General features: G+C 34.7%; 1 pseudogene; it reads left to right on the top strand.

Annotated features, from left to right (window-relative positions):
* Positions 1–1,650: 1,650 nt before the first annotated feature.
* On the top strand, positions 1,651–3,855 carry LOC149533022 (cullin-1-like; annotated as a pseudogene).
* The last annotated feature ends 10,689 nt before the right edge of the window (positions 3,856–14,544 follow it).

The raw sequence follows: 14,544 nt of genomic DNA, 5'->3' as shown, positions 1-14,544 counted from the left end.
TCCTGTCACATATGTTTCTAGTACTCAATCCCTTGTTCCAGCCCTAAAAGTTTAGATGTATAGTTGTACTAATGATGAACATTTATTGCCCCTAATTTTATTTTATAAGAAAAATTGGGTAGCAAATGGTAGTTAAGTCAGTCATGAGGATCAAAATTCATGAATATGGAGTTGATTATTTAAGTCACATGGGTGTGAGTTCTTAGTGTCTTCACGGGAACTCAGCTCACCAGCTGTGAGGCTCCACTGTTATCTTTATTGTGTAATCATCACAACACCTTCTAACAGAGACACTAAATGCATCTTTAATTCACTTTTATAACTCTTTTTTGATAACCCTACAAATGGAGCAATTTACTCACCTATAACTAGTTTGGACCAAAGAGTAACTTAGAATGAATACAAAAACAAGGACATTGATCAAAGATGTCTTGATTGGTAGTTAAGCTGTGCATATGTAACTCAGTTGTTATGGTATCTTTCTGCCCATTATATTATGTAGGTGTAGATGGAGCCTTGGAAGATTCTCTTTTTAGTATTTCCCCATTTCACCTTAAGGGTAGTATTACTTGATCTTTCATCAACATTATCTTTCTGAATACCCCCCACTTCTCAACGATATCTTTATCTTTTTACACACATACACATCTCTGTGCATAAGAATTTAGAAGGAATCCCTCAAAAGGAACTGAACTTATGATACAACTTTGAAGAACTTTGATTGTGTACTTGAAGGTGAATGCATTAAAATCTTAGAAACAACTGAGTTTTAGCAATGAAAACATAACAAAATCCATGAATGGTGAAGCTTGGGAATCTTATACAAGCAGAAAACTCCACAAATATCCTACACCACTCTAAGAGTATGACATTTTTCTAGATGGGTGTTGTATCTCAATCTAATCAAAGGTCTGACTATCTCTACACACCCTTCTCCCATCTATCCTTACTGACATGTATCTTAACAATGTTATGCTATTGACATATTATTTACCTTATTATTTTGAGTTGATTGCCATCGTAGTTGATTGGCTTATTGTGAGTGCTTGTACTGATATAAGTAGTGATTTTGTGTTTAATTTATCTTTTATTTTTCTGATACAAGAACTCTCCTTTTGAGGTAGAGGCTTTTAGCACTTGTCAGTCATAAAATGGTGTGACTGAGTTTCCATAGTCTATAGACTCTATTTCTGGAACACTAGATGTTATAAAATTGAGTTTTCATAAACAAATTGACATGCTAGGCTTAGATTGTACCGACATTTTTGTCATTTTAACCAATTATCCAAAAAAAAATTTAAAAAAATTTTGATGTGCGTAGAGAAACAAAGAATTATATATCATGCTCTTTGCTTGCATCTTATCCTGATAAGTCTTAGTAAATCTCATGAGTATGTATGCCTAATCATCAGGGAAGGTTTTTGAATTGGATTAAATATTACCACAAGGGGTCAAGACATAAATGATACCAATGTCTCTAAAAATTGTCCATTTAATGGTTCTAGTGATGAATCCAATTTTACGAGAGGAACAGAAAGAACTCAGGACAAGTCTCATATTGACATGCAAGAAATTAGCCAGGTTGAGAATAGAGTAGATGAATGAAGAGACATTGAGGGAATTCAGAATGAAAATTCTTTTGTTTCAAGCATGGATTGGCAAGAAGCTGTAATTCCACATGAAGAAAGGGATTGGTAGAGAGAAGCATTATGATAGGGGATTGGCCCTAATTCATTTCACTTCTATGCTCATTATGATAGTAATTGTATCATAGCTAAGCTAGCTTATTTTAGGTCCACAATTTGACAAATAAGAGAATTGGTAGGTCAAATAACAATTTTAAAAAAATCTTTAAGTTTAATCCAGCAAAGTTTCAAAAACAAACATTTTATTGATCAGTATTACACACTATATTGTGTAGAAACTAATCAACTTTCCAATGGGTATATTACTATTTTTTGTTCATGAACTGGTAAATGTTTCACTAATTATTGGTTCTTGTCAAACAGTGTGGCCTATATGTGGGTTGGCTTGTGGTTGTATGAGTGTGCCTCTTTTATAAGTACATGTATTACTATTCTCTTTTGAACAAATCAATATTTGAAAAATAGTGTGTTATTTTCTTTCTTTTAGTAACATGTCTCTATTGATAGTCCTTCATGGATGGAAGACACTGAATTCATATGTCATACTCTGATAGATAGTTTGGGATAGTTGAGCTTTATTGTGTATGCATTAATCTCTATGTATATGTGAATATTTATTAATGCAAACCATATACAGAGAGTCTTTTAGGCTATCTTTGTATGCAGCTATGCAACTTTACACATTTGGAATTAATGACATGAATGACAATCTTCATCCATATAATGCTATTTTAAAATTTAGGACTTTGTCTTGTTATGTGTTGTGATATATAACTAATATTTATCGAAATTGTAGGAAGAAGCTTGCACAGAGACTTTTGTTTGATAAAAGTGCCAATGATGATCATGAAAGATGCATATTGACAAAGTTGAAGCAACAATGTGGTGGTCAGTTTACTTCTAAAATGGAGGGAATGGTATGCGGCATCATACATAAATAAAAAACTCACTTTGATTCTTATCAATGAAGTTAATCTATTTGTAAATTGTATAAAAATCTATGTGCTTGTATGTAGGTCACAGATTTAACATTAGCAAAGGAGAACCAAAGGCATTTTGATGATTATCTTAATGAAAATTCTCAAGCACATCCTGGCATAGACTTGACTGTGACAGTTTTGACAACTGGGTTTTGGTCAAGTTACAAATAATTTGATCTTATCCTGCTAGCCGAAATGGTATGCCCATTTTGTATACAGTATACCTTTTAAATTTTCCAATTTTTGAAGTGGTTTAACATTTTGACCTTTGCTACTTAATGCAGGTAAGATGTGTAGAGGTGTTCGAGCAGTTCTATCAGACAAAGACAAAGCATAGAAAGCTTACATGGATGTAATCTCTGGGTACTTGTAATATTAATGGGAAGTTTTACCCTGAGCCTATGGAACTTGTTGTTACTATATGGAACTTGTTGTTACTACTTACCAGGTAATTGCCTTTTTGGTTGATTACTAGTTGACAGTTAGATTCCTTGATTCATATAAAATGGCATTATAGGTCATTTTCTACTTATCATTATTGAGAATTTCTTCTTCCAATTTCTTGTTAATAATTAGTTGGGTAGGATAAGTTAAAGAAATGGTTAATGTCATTAATTGTTAATGACCATACATTGATAATTTGATTCATTTTCTACTTATGCTATCTATTTAAAGGAAAACTAAAATTGATGTGTTATAGAAACCATAAATATGCAAAGTGAATACATCACATTTATCAGTGTTAGTTTCCTTGATATATTTGGAATTCACTTCTATTTCCTTGTGTAACTTACTCTGTGGTTATGATACGCAGGCATTAGCATTCTAGCTATTCAATGCATCTGAAAGGCTAAGTTACTCAGAAGTGAAGACTCAATTGAATTTGACCAATGAAGATATTGTCAGATTGCTACATTCTCTTTCATGTGTGAAACATAAAATTCTCAATAAAGAGCCAAATACAAAAATTGTGGCACAAACAGATGTCTTCGAAGTCAATTCAAAATTCACTAATAAGATGAGGAGAATCAAGGTATGAACTCTGATATAAAAAATTGTATACTATTTTGCTTGTCTATTTTTAACAAAAATTAATGCATGTGGAGATCACATGGGAATTGGTTTCTACATGATTGCAGATTCCACTCCCACCAGTGGATGTGAAAAAAAAGGTGATTGAGGATGTGGATAAAGATAGATGTTATGCAATTCTAATCAATAAATTATGAGTTAGCTAAAGATCAATGCTAATATGTTTTCTCATGAATCTTTTTCCAGGGTGTTGCTACTCTAACTCCTAGACTAATTTAACTTCATTTTAAAGTACTGGCATTTACTCCTAGACCGATTTAACTTCATTTTAAAGTACTGGCTCTGAATTTGTATTGATTAGATGTCATTTTAGAGTAGTAAAGTTGTAATATGGATAATATGGTAACAAAAGGTGATCAATGCCAATGGTAGTCACCCGGTGTTAAAGAAATTAGGAACATCTTAGAGGAGACTTGGAATATTGTATTGGCTATGTCATTTGTGGTTCTTCTGATAAGGTGTTAAATTGTTGATAGAAGCAACAAAAGTACTTTGTCCTAGACAAATAGGTGTTGAAGCTCCACTTCTTGTCCTCCAAATGATTAGAGATTTTAATATGGATACTATAGTAATCAAATTTGATTGAATGGTATTTACCTTGCATTTAAAAAATTGGCAATATTCGAATAGGAAAATCTGGAGCATAATGAAGGAGGCTTGGTCACATGTTGGATATCATTTTGAAATTTACCATACAACATTGTTTAAGAGCATCACTATGTTTGTTCATCAGTCACCCACTGTTCCTTTCTCTATTCACTCTTTGTAGGAAATGAATTTGTGAATAGAGGGACATTTTTTGCCAAGTGAATACTAACAATGATGATGCTCGAACACATAACATTGTTCAAAATTTGCAAGTGTCTGGTTGTTGTATCAAGACTGAGGAAATTGTGACGAATTTGGGTTTGGAGCCTCAAGAGGATGGCATCAATCAAGCTCCTCTCTGGCTCCATCTATAGTAGATGTGGAAACTTGACTAAGTATCAAAAAACTCAACTTGTTCAGACTTGAAGTGATATTTATTTTACTCGACTCTTATCGATACTCATCCAACTTCATGGGCTTGCCCTAACTATTACCTTTGAGTTGAGATCAGGTTTAAACTAATTGATCTCAATTCTCAACTAAATACCTTTGAGTTAAGATCAAATTTGAACTAATTGATCTCAACTGAATACCTATCACCATAGCCCTGACTTGCTCAAGATTTCCATCTGACAGCCCCTGAGACTTCAAAATGTTGCCAAGCTACAACTAAAACTAATAGAGTACACACTGTGAAAGCCAAAGAAAGGGTCCTCATTTGAGTTGGGATGAAGGTGTGAAAAGGTCACAATGGTACTGTAGCAAAATTTCAATCAAAGAATAAAAAGTAAAAACTTAGTATCTACTGGATGTGTACTCAAAGTCTTTTATTCTATTTAGGAATGTTGTGTCACTATTCACCTTGTTGCAAGTAGGTGCACATGAGGATGAAATGAAAAGTTCCACCCATGAAAAATGATTATGTTGGTAAGGATAGTGAGGATAGTGCCATGAAGCAACAATGGTTATGAAGGTGTGAAAAGGTCACAATGGTACTGAAGCAAAATTTCAATCAAAGAATAAAAAGTTAAAACTTAGCATCTACTGGATGTGTAATCCAAGGTTTTTATTCTGTTGAGGAATGTTGTATCACTATTCACCCTGTTGCAAGCAGGTGCACACGAGGATGAAATGAAAAGTAAGTTCCACCCTTGAAAAAATGATTATGCTAGTAAGGACAGTGAGCACAGTGCCATGGACATTTATATGCAACCTGAAAATGGTGTTATTGAAGGTTGGTTTTGCAATCATTTAACTTGAGGAACACAAACAAGGTTTAGAGCTTAATGTGCTTGTTTTATTAGCTCCAATGAAAATGGTTCTAATGATATTTCTTATATTCATGTTCCCTCTTCATGAGAATGATCTCACTTTGATGCTTGTTTATGATAACACATTATAAATGATTAAAGGAAATGACTATGCAATGAATCAAAACATGTACAGCTAAATGATATGGCAAAATATAAGTTTATTGTTTATTGCTAAGACTAAAAAGAGAGATTACAGACCTATTATTAGTCACAAATCAAACTGTAACAATTCAATCTATAGGTTGTAATGCCATATAATCAACATGTATCACATCCAAATGTTAGCTAGCTATTGTAGGCTTCTGTAGACCACTTTGGGACTAGTAAATGGCCACTTTAAGGTATGATATGAAGTATGATCTGCAACAAAAAGACTGATATTATCCTACACATGTTTCATATGCAATTTCCAGCCATCATATTTAGTGCCATGAATCTAATATGCACTTTTAGCCACTGTATCCCTTTAGATATGGTATGTTTGAATGACACCAAATTTTTCTTTGCTTCAAGCGACTTGGAGGGGTGACTTGGTGAGCTGACTTGACGAGCTGACATGGCAAGTGGACTTGGTGAGCAAACTTAAAGAGTCAACTTGGTGAGGTGACTTGGTGAGCATACTTGAACAGTTGACTTGGTGAGTCAACTTTGGGAATAGACCTAGCAAGCTGACATTGTCAGCGGCCTTAAAGAGGTGACTTGGTGGGGCAAATTGGCGAGCCTACGTAGAGAGCTCCACTTGGTGAGATGAGATGGTGAGTTGACTTGGTGAGATGACTTGGAGAGCTAACTTGGTGAGTAGACTTAAGGAGTCAACTCGTTGAGGTGATTCAGTGAGGTGACTTGATGAGCGAACTCAGAGTCAACTTGGCAAGCATATACTTGAATAATCGACTTGTTGACATGACTTGGTGGGGTGACTTGGTGAGCCCACCTGGCAAGCATACTTGAACAGTCAACTTGGTGAGCTGAACAACTGAGCTAACATGGTGAGTGGGCTTAGAGAAGCAACTCAGGGGGGCAACTTGGCAAGCACACATAATGAGCCAACTTGCCGAGGCAAGGTGGAAAAACCATTGGGTGAGCCAACTTGGTGAGCTAACTTAAAGAGTTGACTCATTAAGGTGACTGGGTGGGGGTGACTTGGTGAGTGAACATAAAGAGTCAACTTGGTGAGCGTACTTGAATTGTCGACTTAGCGAGCTACTAGGGGAGTCAGCTCAACGAACTGACATGGCAAGTCAACTTAAAGTGGCGAGTTGGTGGGGCAAGTGGGGGTGACTTGGTGAGCTGACCTAGAGAGTTGGCCTAGGGGGTAAACTTGGTGAGCAAACTTAGAGAGTCAACTTGGTGAGCGTACTTCAATTGTCAGCTTGGCGAGCTAACTTGGGGAGCCATCCTGATGATCTAACATGGTGAGTGGGCTTAAAGTGGCAACTTGGTGGGGAAAGTTGGCGAGCTGACTTAGCAAGGCCACTTAGAGATGTGACATGGTGAGCTAACTTGGTGAGTGAGCTTAATGAGTGAACCTAAAGATTGACCTTGATGAGGCACTTTGGTGGGATGACTTGATGACCAAACTCAAAGAGTCAACTTGGCGAGCATACTTGAACAGTTGACTTGGTGGGGCAAGTTGGCGAGCCAACTTAGCGAGTCCAATCAATCAAGAGGAAATAGTTGAGAGCTTAGAGTGACACAATTTTTAGATGATCATATGAAATGAAATGGGCGTGTGAGTAGAAAGAAACTAGAAAGACATTGTGTACAGATGAAGGCATGAAATGGATGGTTTTGGAGCACTCAGCATAGACACTCAACATTTAGTACATATCATCATTTGAGATCAAATGGGTGTATGGGATTATATGCATAGTGAATAATAAAGGAGGGAATTGAACCCTCCCTGAGGCTCACAGTTGTTGAGGTCCACTTCAGCAATGGCCCTTTCTAACACATTATCTCATTAGAAAGGTTTTAGACGGAAATTTCATAGGAAGGACCATTGCTGAAGTGGACCTCAACAACTGTGAGCCTCAAAAAAAATTTGACCAAGCATTGGTTGAAATTTTGACCAATGCTTAACAATTTTCTACCAAGCATTGGTCAAAATTTTGACCAATGCCCAGTAGTTTTCTACCAAGCATTGGTCAAAATTTTGACCAATGCCCTGTAGTTTTCTACCAAGCATTGGTCCAAATTTTGACCAATGCCCTGTAGTTTTCTACCAAGCATTAGTCAAAATTTTGACCAATGCCCTACAGTTTTCTACCAAGCATTGGTCAAAAGTTCGACCAATGAATGGCAGAAAATGTGCTAGCAATTTCAACAATTTTCGACAAACGTATTGGTTGAAATTTTGACCAACCAATAGGTTGGTCAAATTTTTGACCAATGTGTTGGTCAAATTTGGTCGAAGTTTGGTAAAAACTAGGTCAAAATTTTGACCAATAAAGGTCAAAAAATGAGCCCAAATGTACTAGTGTATGTGAGCACACACTTAGGATTAAAAGGGGATTAGCAAGCTGATTAGGAAAAGTAAGTGGATAGGCTTAGAAGGATGGGTTAGGTTAGGAAAGTGAGGTTGGGTGAGGATTAAAGTTAGGAGCCATGTGCTCAAATAGGATTAAATTTAATATTTAATTCCAAGTGGGCTTAAAAGGGATTAATTAAGTAAACAAAGTAATTTACTTAATTAAAGTGAATGGGTTAAGATGTAAGTGGGATGAGGGGAAATAGGCTAGGATTAAATAAACCTAAATTTATTTAAACCAAAGAAAGATGAATGTAATTAAATAAATATAAATTTATTTAATTAAAGGTAGGATAAGACTATAATTAGATAAATAATAAAAATTTATTTAATTGGTCATGAAAAGGGTATTTGGACAATTTTAGGTGTCTACAACAATGTTGTGGCACAATAGACTTGGGCACATGAATGAGAAAGGTATGAAAGTAATTCATTCAAAGAAATTTTTGCCAGGTCTAAAATGTGTTAATATGGATTTCTATGAAATTTGTGTGTATGAAAAACACAAGAGATTGAGTTTTGTGAAGACTAGGAAGGAAAATAAAAAGGAGAAATTAGAGCTTGTGCATACTGATGTATGGGGATCGGCTCAGGTATCTCTCCTTGGTGGCTCTAATTATTATGTTACATTTATTGATGATGCAACTAGAAAAGTATGGATTTCTTTCCTTAGATAGAAATTTGATGTATTTCAAACTTTCATGAAATGGAAATGCTTGGTTGAAAATGAGACTAGTAAGAAATTAAAATGTCTCAAATCTGATAATGGTGGTGAGTATTGCAATTATGAATTTGAAGATTAATTCTCCACTAATGGCATTCGTAGATAGAAAACAGTTATAAGGACTCCATAGGAAAATGGAATGGCTAAATGCATGAATAGGACTATAATGGAGCATGCAAGGAGCATAAGGTTGCATGTTGGGTTGCCCTTACACATGTGGGTAGAGGATGTCAATACTACTAAATATTTGATTAATAGAGGTCCCTCTACTCCTTTAGGTTGTGGTATTCCAGAGGAAGCATGGACTAGTAAGAAGGTGAGTTATTATTTTCTCAAAACCTTTGATTGCAAAGCATTTGCTCACATAGATTTTGAAAATAAAACCAAGCTAGAAGCTAAGTCAAAGAAATGTGCATTTGTTGGATATGGCATTACTAAATTTGGTTATAGGCTTTGGGATTTTGAAAATCATAAAATTGTAAGAAGCAGGGATGTCATATTCAATGACAAAGTGTTGTACAAAGATCTATTATAGAAACATGAGAAGAAATAAGATGATTATGTAGTGTTGGATGATGTTCTAGTCATTCCTCATGACGTGCAACAACTACAACAACAAATACTACACACACCAATGAATGTTAGATGGTCAGCAAGGATGAGTAGACCTCTAAAAAGATTTTCTCCCTCTTTTTATTCTATTTTACTTACTGATGCTAGTGAACCTAAATGTTAATGTGAAGTTGTGCAAGTGGATACTAAGATTCAATGGGAGTCTACAATGAAAGAAGAAATGGACTCTTTGCTGAAAAATAAGACATGGGATTTATGCAAGTTACCTATAGTAAAAAGGGCTTTATAGAATAAGTGGGTTTATAGGCTAAAAGAAGAGGATGGAGATAAGAAAATATTTAAAGTCGGGTTAGTTGTAAAAGGATTTGCACAGAAAAAAGGAATTGATTTTGATGAGATATTTTCTTCTATTGTTAAGATGACTTCTATCTGTACTGTTTTAAGTATTGTGGCTACTGAAGATTTGCATTTAGAGCAGCTTGATGTTAAAACAACCTTCCTTCATGGTGATTTGGATGAAGAGATATAAATGGCTCAACCATAGGGATTTGAGGTCAAAGGTAAGGAGAACTTAGTGTGCAAATTGAAGAAAAGTTTATATGGCTTGAAGCAAGCACCTTGGCAATGGTATTTGAAATTTGACAGTTTTATGCATGAGCATGGATATAGTAGGTGTCATTTAGATCATTGTGTTTACTTTAAAAGGTTGGATGATGATAGCTACATTACTTTATGTTTATATGTTGATGATATGCTTGTAGATGGGTCTAATATGGATCAGATTAAGGGGTTGAAATGATAGTTAGCACATGTATTTGCTATGAAGGATTCGGAGGCAGCAAAAAAAATCCTTGGTAGGAAGAATAGTACATTGATGCTATCTTAGGTTGATTGTGTTGAGAATGTGTTGCAATGTTTCTCTATGGAGAATGCTAAAGTTGTTAGCACACCTTTACCTAGTCATTTAAGGTTGATTAAGGAGATGTGTCCCAAGACACAAGAAGAGGAGGATAAGATGTCCAAGGTACCCTATACTTCAATTGTAGGAAGCTTGATGTATGTTATGGTATATACAAGGCTAGATATTGCACATGTAGTGGGAGTCGTTAGCAAGTAGATGAGTCATCTAAGAATTGAGCATTGGAATGCAGTCAAATGGATTCTCAGATATTTGAAAGAAATATTCAATAAGCGGTTACACTTTGGGGACTCTACTACTGATTTATAGGGCTATGTTGACTCATATTTGGTAGGGGATATTGATACTAGGTGAAATATTATAGGTTATGTCTTTACTATTGGTGGGGCAACCTTGAATTGGATCTCTAGGTTACAAAACATTAATGCTTTATCCACTACAGAGGCAAAGTATGTTGCAGCTACAGAGGCGGCTAAGGAGATGATATGGCTTTAGTTCTTCTTGGAAGAATTGGGACACCCTCATAAGGATAATTATTTGTTTACAGATAATTAGATTTCCATTCATCTTGCAAAGAGTTCTGCTCTACATTCAAAGATCAAACACATATAATTGTGATACCATTTCATTCAGTCAAATTTGGATGATGGATAGTTAAAGGTAGACAAGATACATACAAGTGAAAATCCAGTCGATATGTTTACAAAGGTCATAACAAGGGAGAATTTGAACTCCTCTTCAGCTTTGGTTGGTCTTTTTGACTGAACATGAACAAAAGAACAACAGAGCCCAAGGTGGTTTGATCTAGTGGGAGCTTCATGGAGTAGCAATATAGCTACAAGATTAGTCTCCAAGTGGGAGATTATTATTTAGTGTGGAGCCTAATCAGTCCCCAAGTGGGAGATTGTTAGTTTGTGGTGACTAATTAGGAAAGTACTATACATACTTCATAAATTCTTTGGGACCCTATTTTATTAGGATTTTAGACTGACATATAATTATTAATTATAACCCTAAAGCAGGAAAAATACTTGTATAAAACGGCTTAGGGTTAGGGATTGTTTAGTGTTGTGATGTAAAAATTGGTTCTTGCAGTGGTACTGAGTTGTAAGGGATTATGAATTGTAATCAGGTTGTAATCACTGGATCGTAATAATATAAAACTTGTTCTTTGGTGGATGTAGCCTAGGGATTGGGTGAACCACGTTAAATCTTGGTGTCTTGTGTTCTTTTCTATGTGATTTATTATTTTTTGATATTCTTTATATTTGCATGTAATTGTTATTTTTGTCCATGGTTTAATCCTAAAAAATGATAGCAGAAACCTTGGACCTACAAGTATGCTATAAACTATGATTAACCATATTTACTTCATCATCATGAAAAAACTTAAGATGTTTATGAATAGGTGAAGCAACAACATGCATGGAATTTAATAATGGTAAAATAAGCTTAAGTTGACACTTATCAGAAGTAGGAAAAACAAAAAAGGTGGTGTTCACAATCTTTCCACAAATTTCAATCAGTAAATCAATAGAACCAAATGATGGATAAAGAAAACCATTACAAGTTTGAATCCATACATCTAATTTATCATAAAAATCACATTGCAAACTTTTCATAAAAATATTTTCTTCTGTAATAACATTGACTAAGGAGGTAGGATCAACAAGACAACCATGAGTGAATATCTCAGCAATCTTTAGCATGGCCATCAGGAACTTTAATAGTCTCAGAATCATCAAAGGTAATCAAAAGTTCTAAAGGTCATTTTTATTTAGGTTTTTATCGAGGTTTAGGTTGAGGCTTCAATTTAAGATTGAGGTGGAGCTAAAACTTGAGATTGAAGGGGAGGTTAAGAATGAGGTGGAGATACAGATTGAACTATGTGCTCCATTTGATTAACAACATGATTAAGATCATCCATCTTTGAATCATACACAATATCCATATAAGATGATTGAGCAATATTATTAGTATCATGTATAGGTAAAGGATTCGTATAAATTTGTAGATTTTGATTAGGAAGAGAAAAAAAATTATTCCCACTACCATCAAAATTATCAATAGATAAAGCATTAAAACCAATTAATTCCTGAACCTTATGTTTTAAAGAATAACATTTCTTAGTATCATGACCATTCTAGAAATGATATTGACAAAATGATTTTAGATCAAAAGATTTAGCTATCATTTTAGCATGTAAAAGAGGTCTAATAGGAGGTAAAGTAATCATATTAGCAATTAACAACCTATTCATAATAGAATTTGAAGATTTAGAGAGAGGAGTAAACATATGATTCAATCAAAAAGTAGTGGATGCAAAAGTGAATTATGAGATGCAACAACAACTTGATCAAGAACTACATTTTCTTTTTTATTTATCTTAACATAGTTGTTGAATTTTTTTAACTTTATTTGGATTAGGAGAAGCATCACTTTTATCAACTCTGATTATGCAAACTTCTCTCTTTGTACATAAAATATTTAGGGTTTTCCTTCCTTAAGAAGACCTAGGTGACCTAAGGTTAGGTAGGAATCAACAACTATGATTCACCCATTTTACCACTTAATTCATCCCATAGGAGAGTGAAATGGAGGGGGGTCATGAAGGGTGGAGGTGTGGGAGACAAGGGAACCATGGTCGAGGGTGGAGGGAAGGGGGTTGCTGAGGGAACAAGGTATGCCAAAAGACCTTGTAAGACTATAGAAGCAAGGTTCAAAGAGGTCTACGTAGCAACAAGGTAAAACAACTGCTTCTTGTGATGAAGAAAGCGATGGTAATCAAGTCTCAGTTGAGCAAAGGAGGGAGAGTGGTGCAAGAGGACCCACAATGAATCCAAACCTTGTAGACCAGGACACAAACCTCAAATCCAAATATCAAACCTTAGATCTCAAAATAAAACCTTAAAAAAATTAATCAAATAGGCATCTAGACAAAATTGTACAATCGTAGAACTTTATCTTTCCTATGAATCTTTGACAAGTATTACATTTCTTTACAAGTTCATGTGCATCTTTTAATGGTGTAGGCCACCAAAATACAACCCTAGTCACTTTATAAGCTATTTTTTTAGCCATAAAATGGCCTCCACACACTCTATTGTGCATTTCACTTAGCAACTTGATTGACTGTTCTTCATCAACATATTTTAACAACAAACCTTCCATGTTCCTCCACCATAGCTCTCCTTTGACAATAACATACATAATAGCTTGCAAGTTCAATGCCCTCTTCTGATTGTCACTCATCTCAGGTGGACTCTTCATATACTATAGATAATAGATTATGTCTATGTACCATTCACAAGCATCTATATCACATGAATTACTTCTAAAATCATCATCAAGTTGGTTTATCATATTTGCTTCTAAGGGAGTGGTGCTCTCAATTTGACTCACTTTTAATTGATAATGATGAAGCATTGTACAAATTTGTTGAAACTAAGTAAATTTAGTAAGAAGAATCTTATCTCTAATATCCTTTTGAAAATTTGAAATAAACATATGTTTAATATCAATATTAGGAATAGGGTAGGAAATCTAAGCATGCAAATGATTAAATCTACCAATAAATTTAGCCAAATTTTCCTTAGAATTTTGTTTACAATGCATCAAATCAGTCAAAGACACTTGCGAGCCAATTTTGTTTTGAATTTATTGAATAAAAGCATTGAAAAGTTGAGGAAATTAATTAATAGAATAAGGTGGCAAAGAAAAAAACCATTGTAAGGCCTTGTCATGAAAAGTTTGACCAAACAGCTTAGCTAAAATCCAATGATTATGAGCATAATCACTACAAAGGATTTGAAATGTTTTAACATGATGAATGTGGTCTCCCTTACCATTATAATTCTCAAGATGAGGCATATTGGCTTGCTAAGGAATGGGAGTATGAATGATATCTTGAAACAAAGGACTTGCCATGTCACAAGTAGGGATACTAAACTTGTTTTGAGTTAAGATGCAAGTTGTTGTTGTAAAGATGACATAGTTTGCACCAAACTAATAATTGTAGAATCATGATAATAAATAGGAGGAATAGCAACATTAGATACACTAGATAAAGTGTAAGAAGTTGCATGAATGGAAGACACAATTGGAGGAACACTAGGAACTACAATTGGCAGAGGAGTAGAATAAGTAAAACGAACAGTATGATAAAAAGGTTGTGATATA

This window comes from Cupressus sempervirens, chromosome 10, assembly GCF_028749045.1.
Source record: "Cupressus sempervirens isolate cs-2001-9-10 chromosome 10, ASM2874904v1, whole genome shotgun sequence".
In the NCBI taxonomy this organism is placed as follows: Eukaryota; Viridiplantae; Streptophyta; class Pinopsida; order Cupressales; family Cupressaceae; genus Cupressus; species Cupressus sempervirens.
This window is presented reverse-complemented; position numbering and strand designations above follow the sequence as displayed.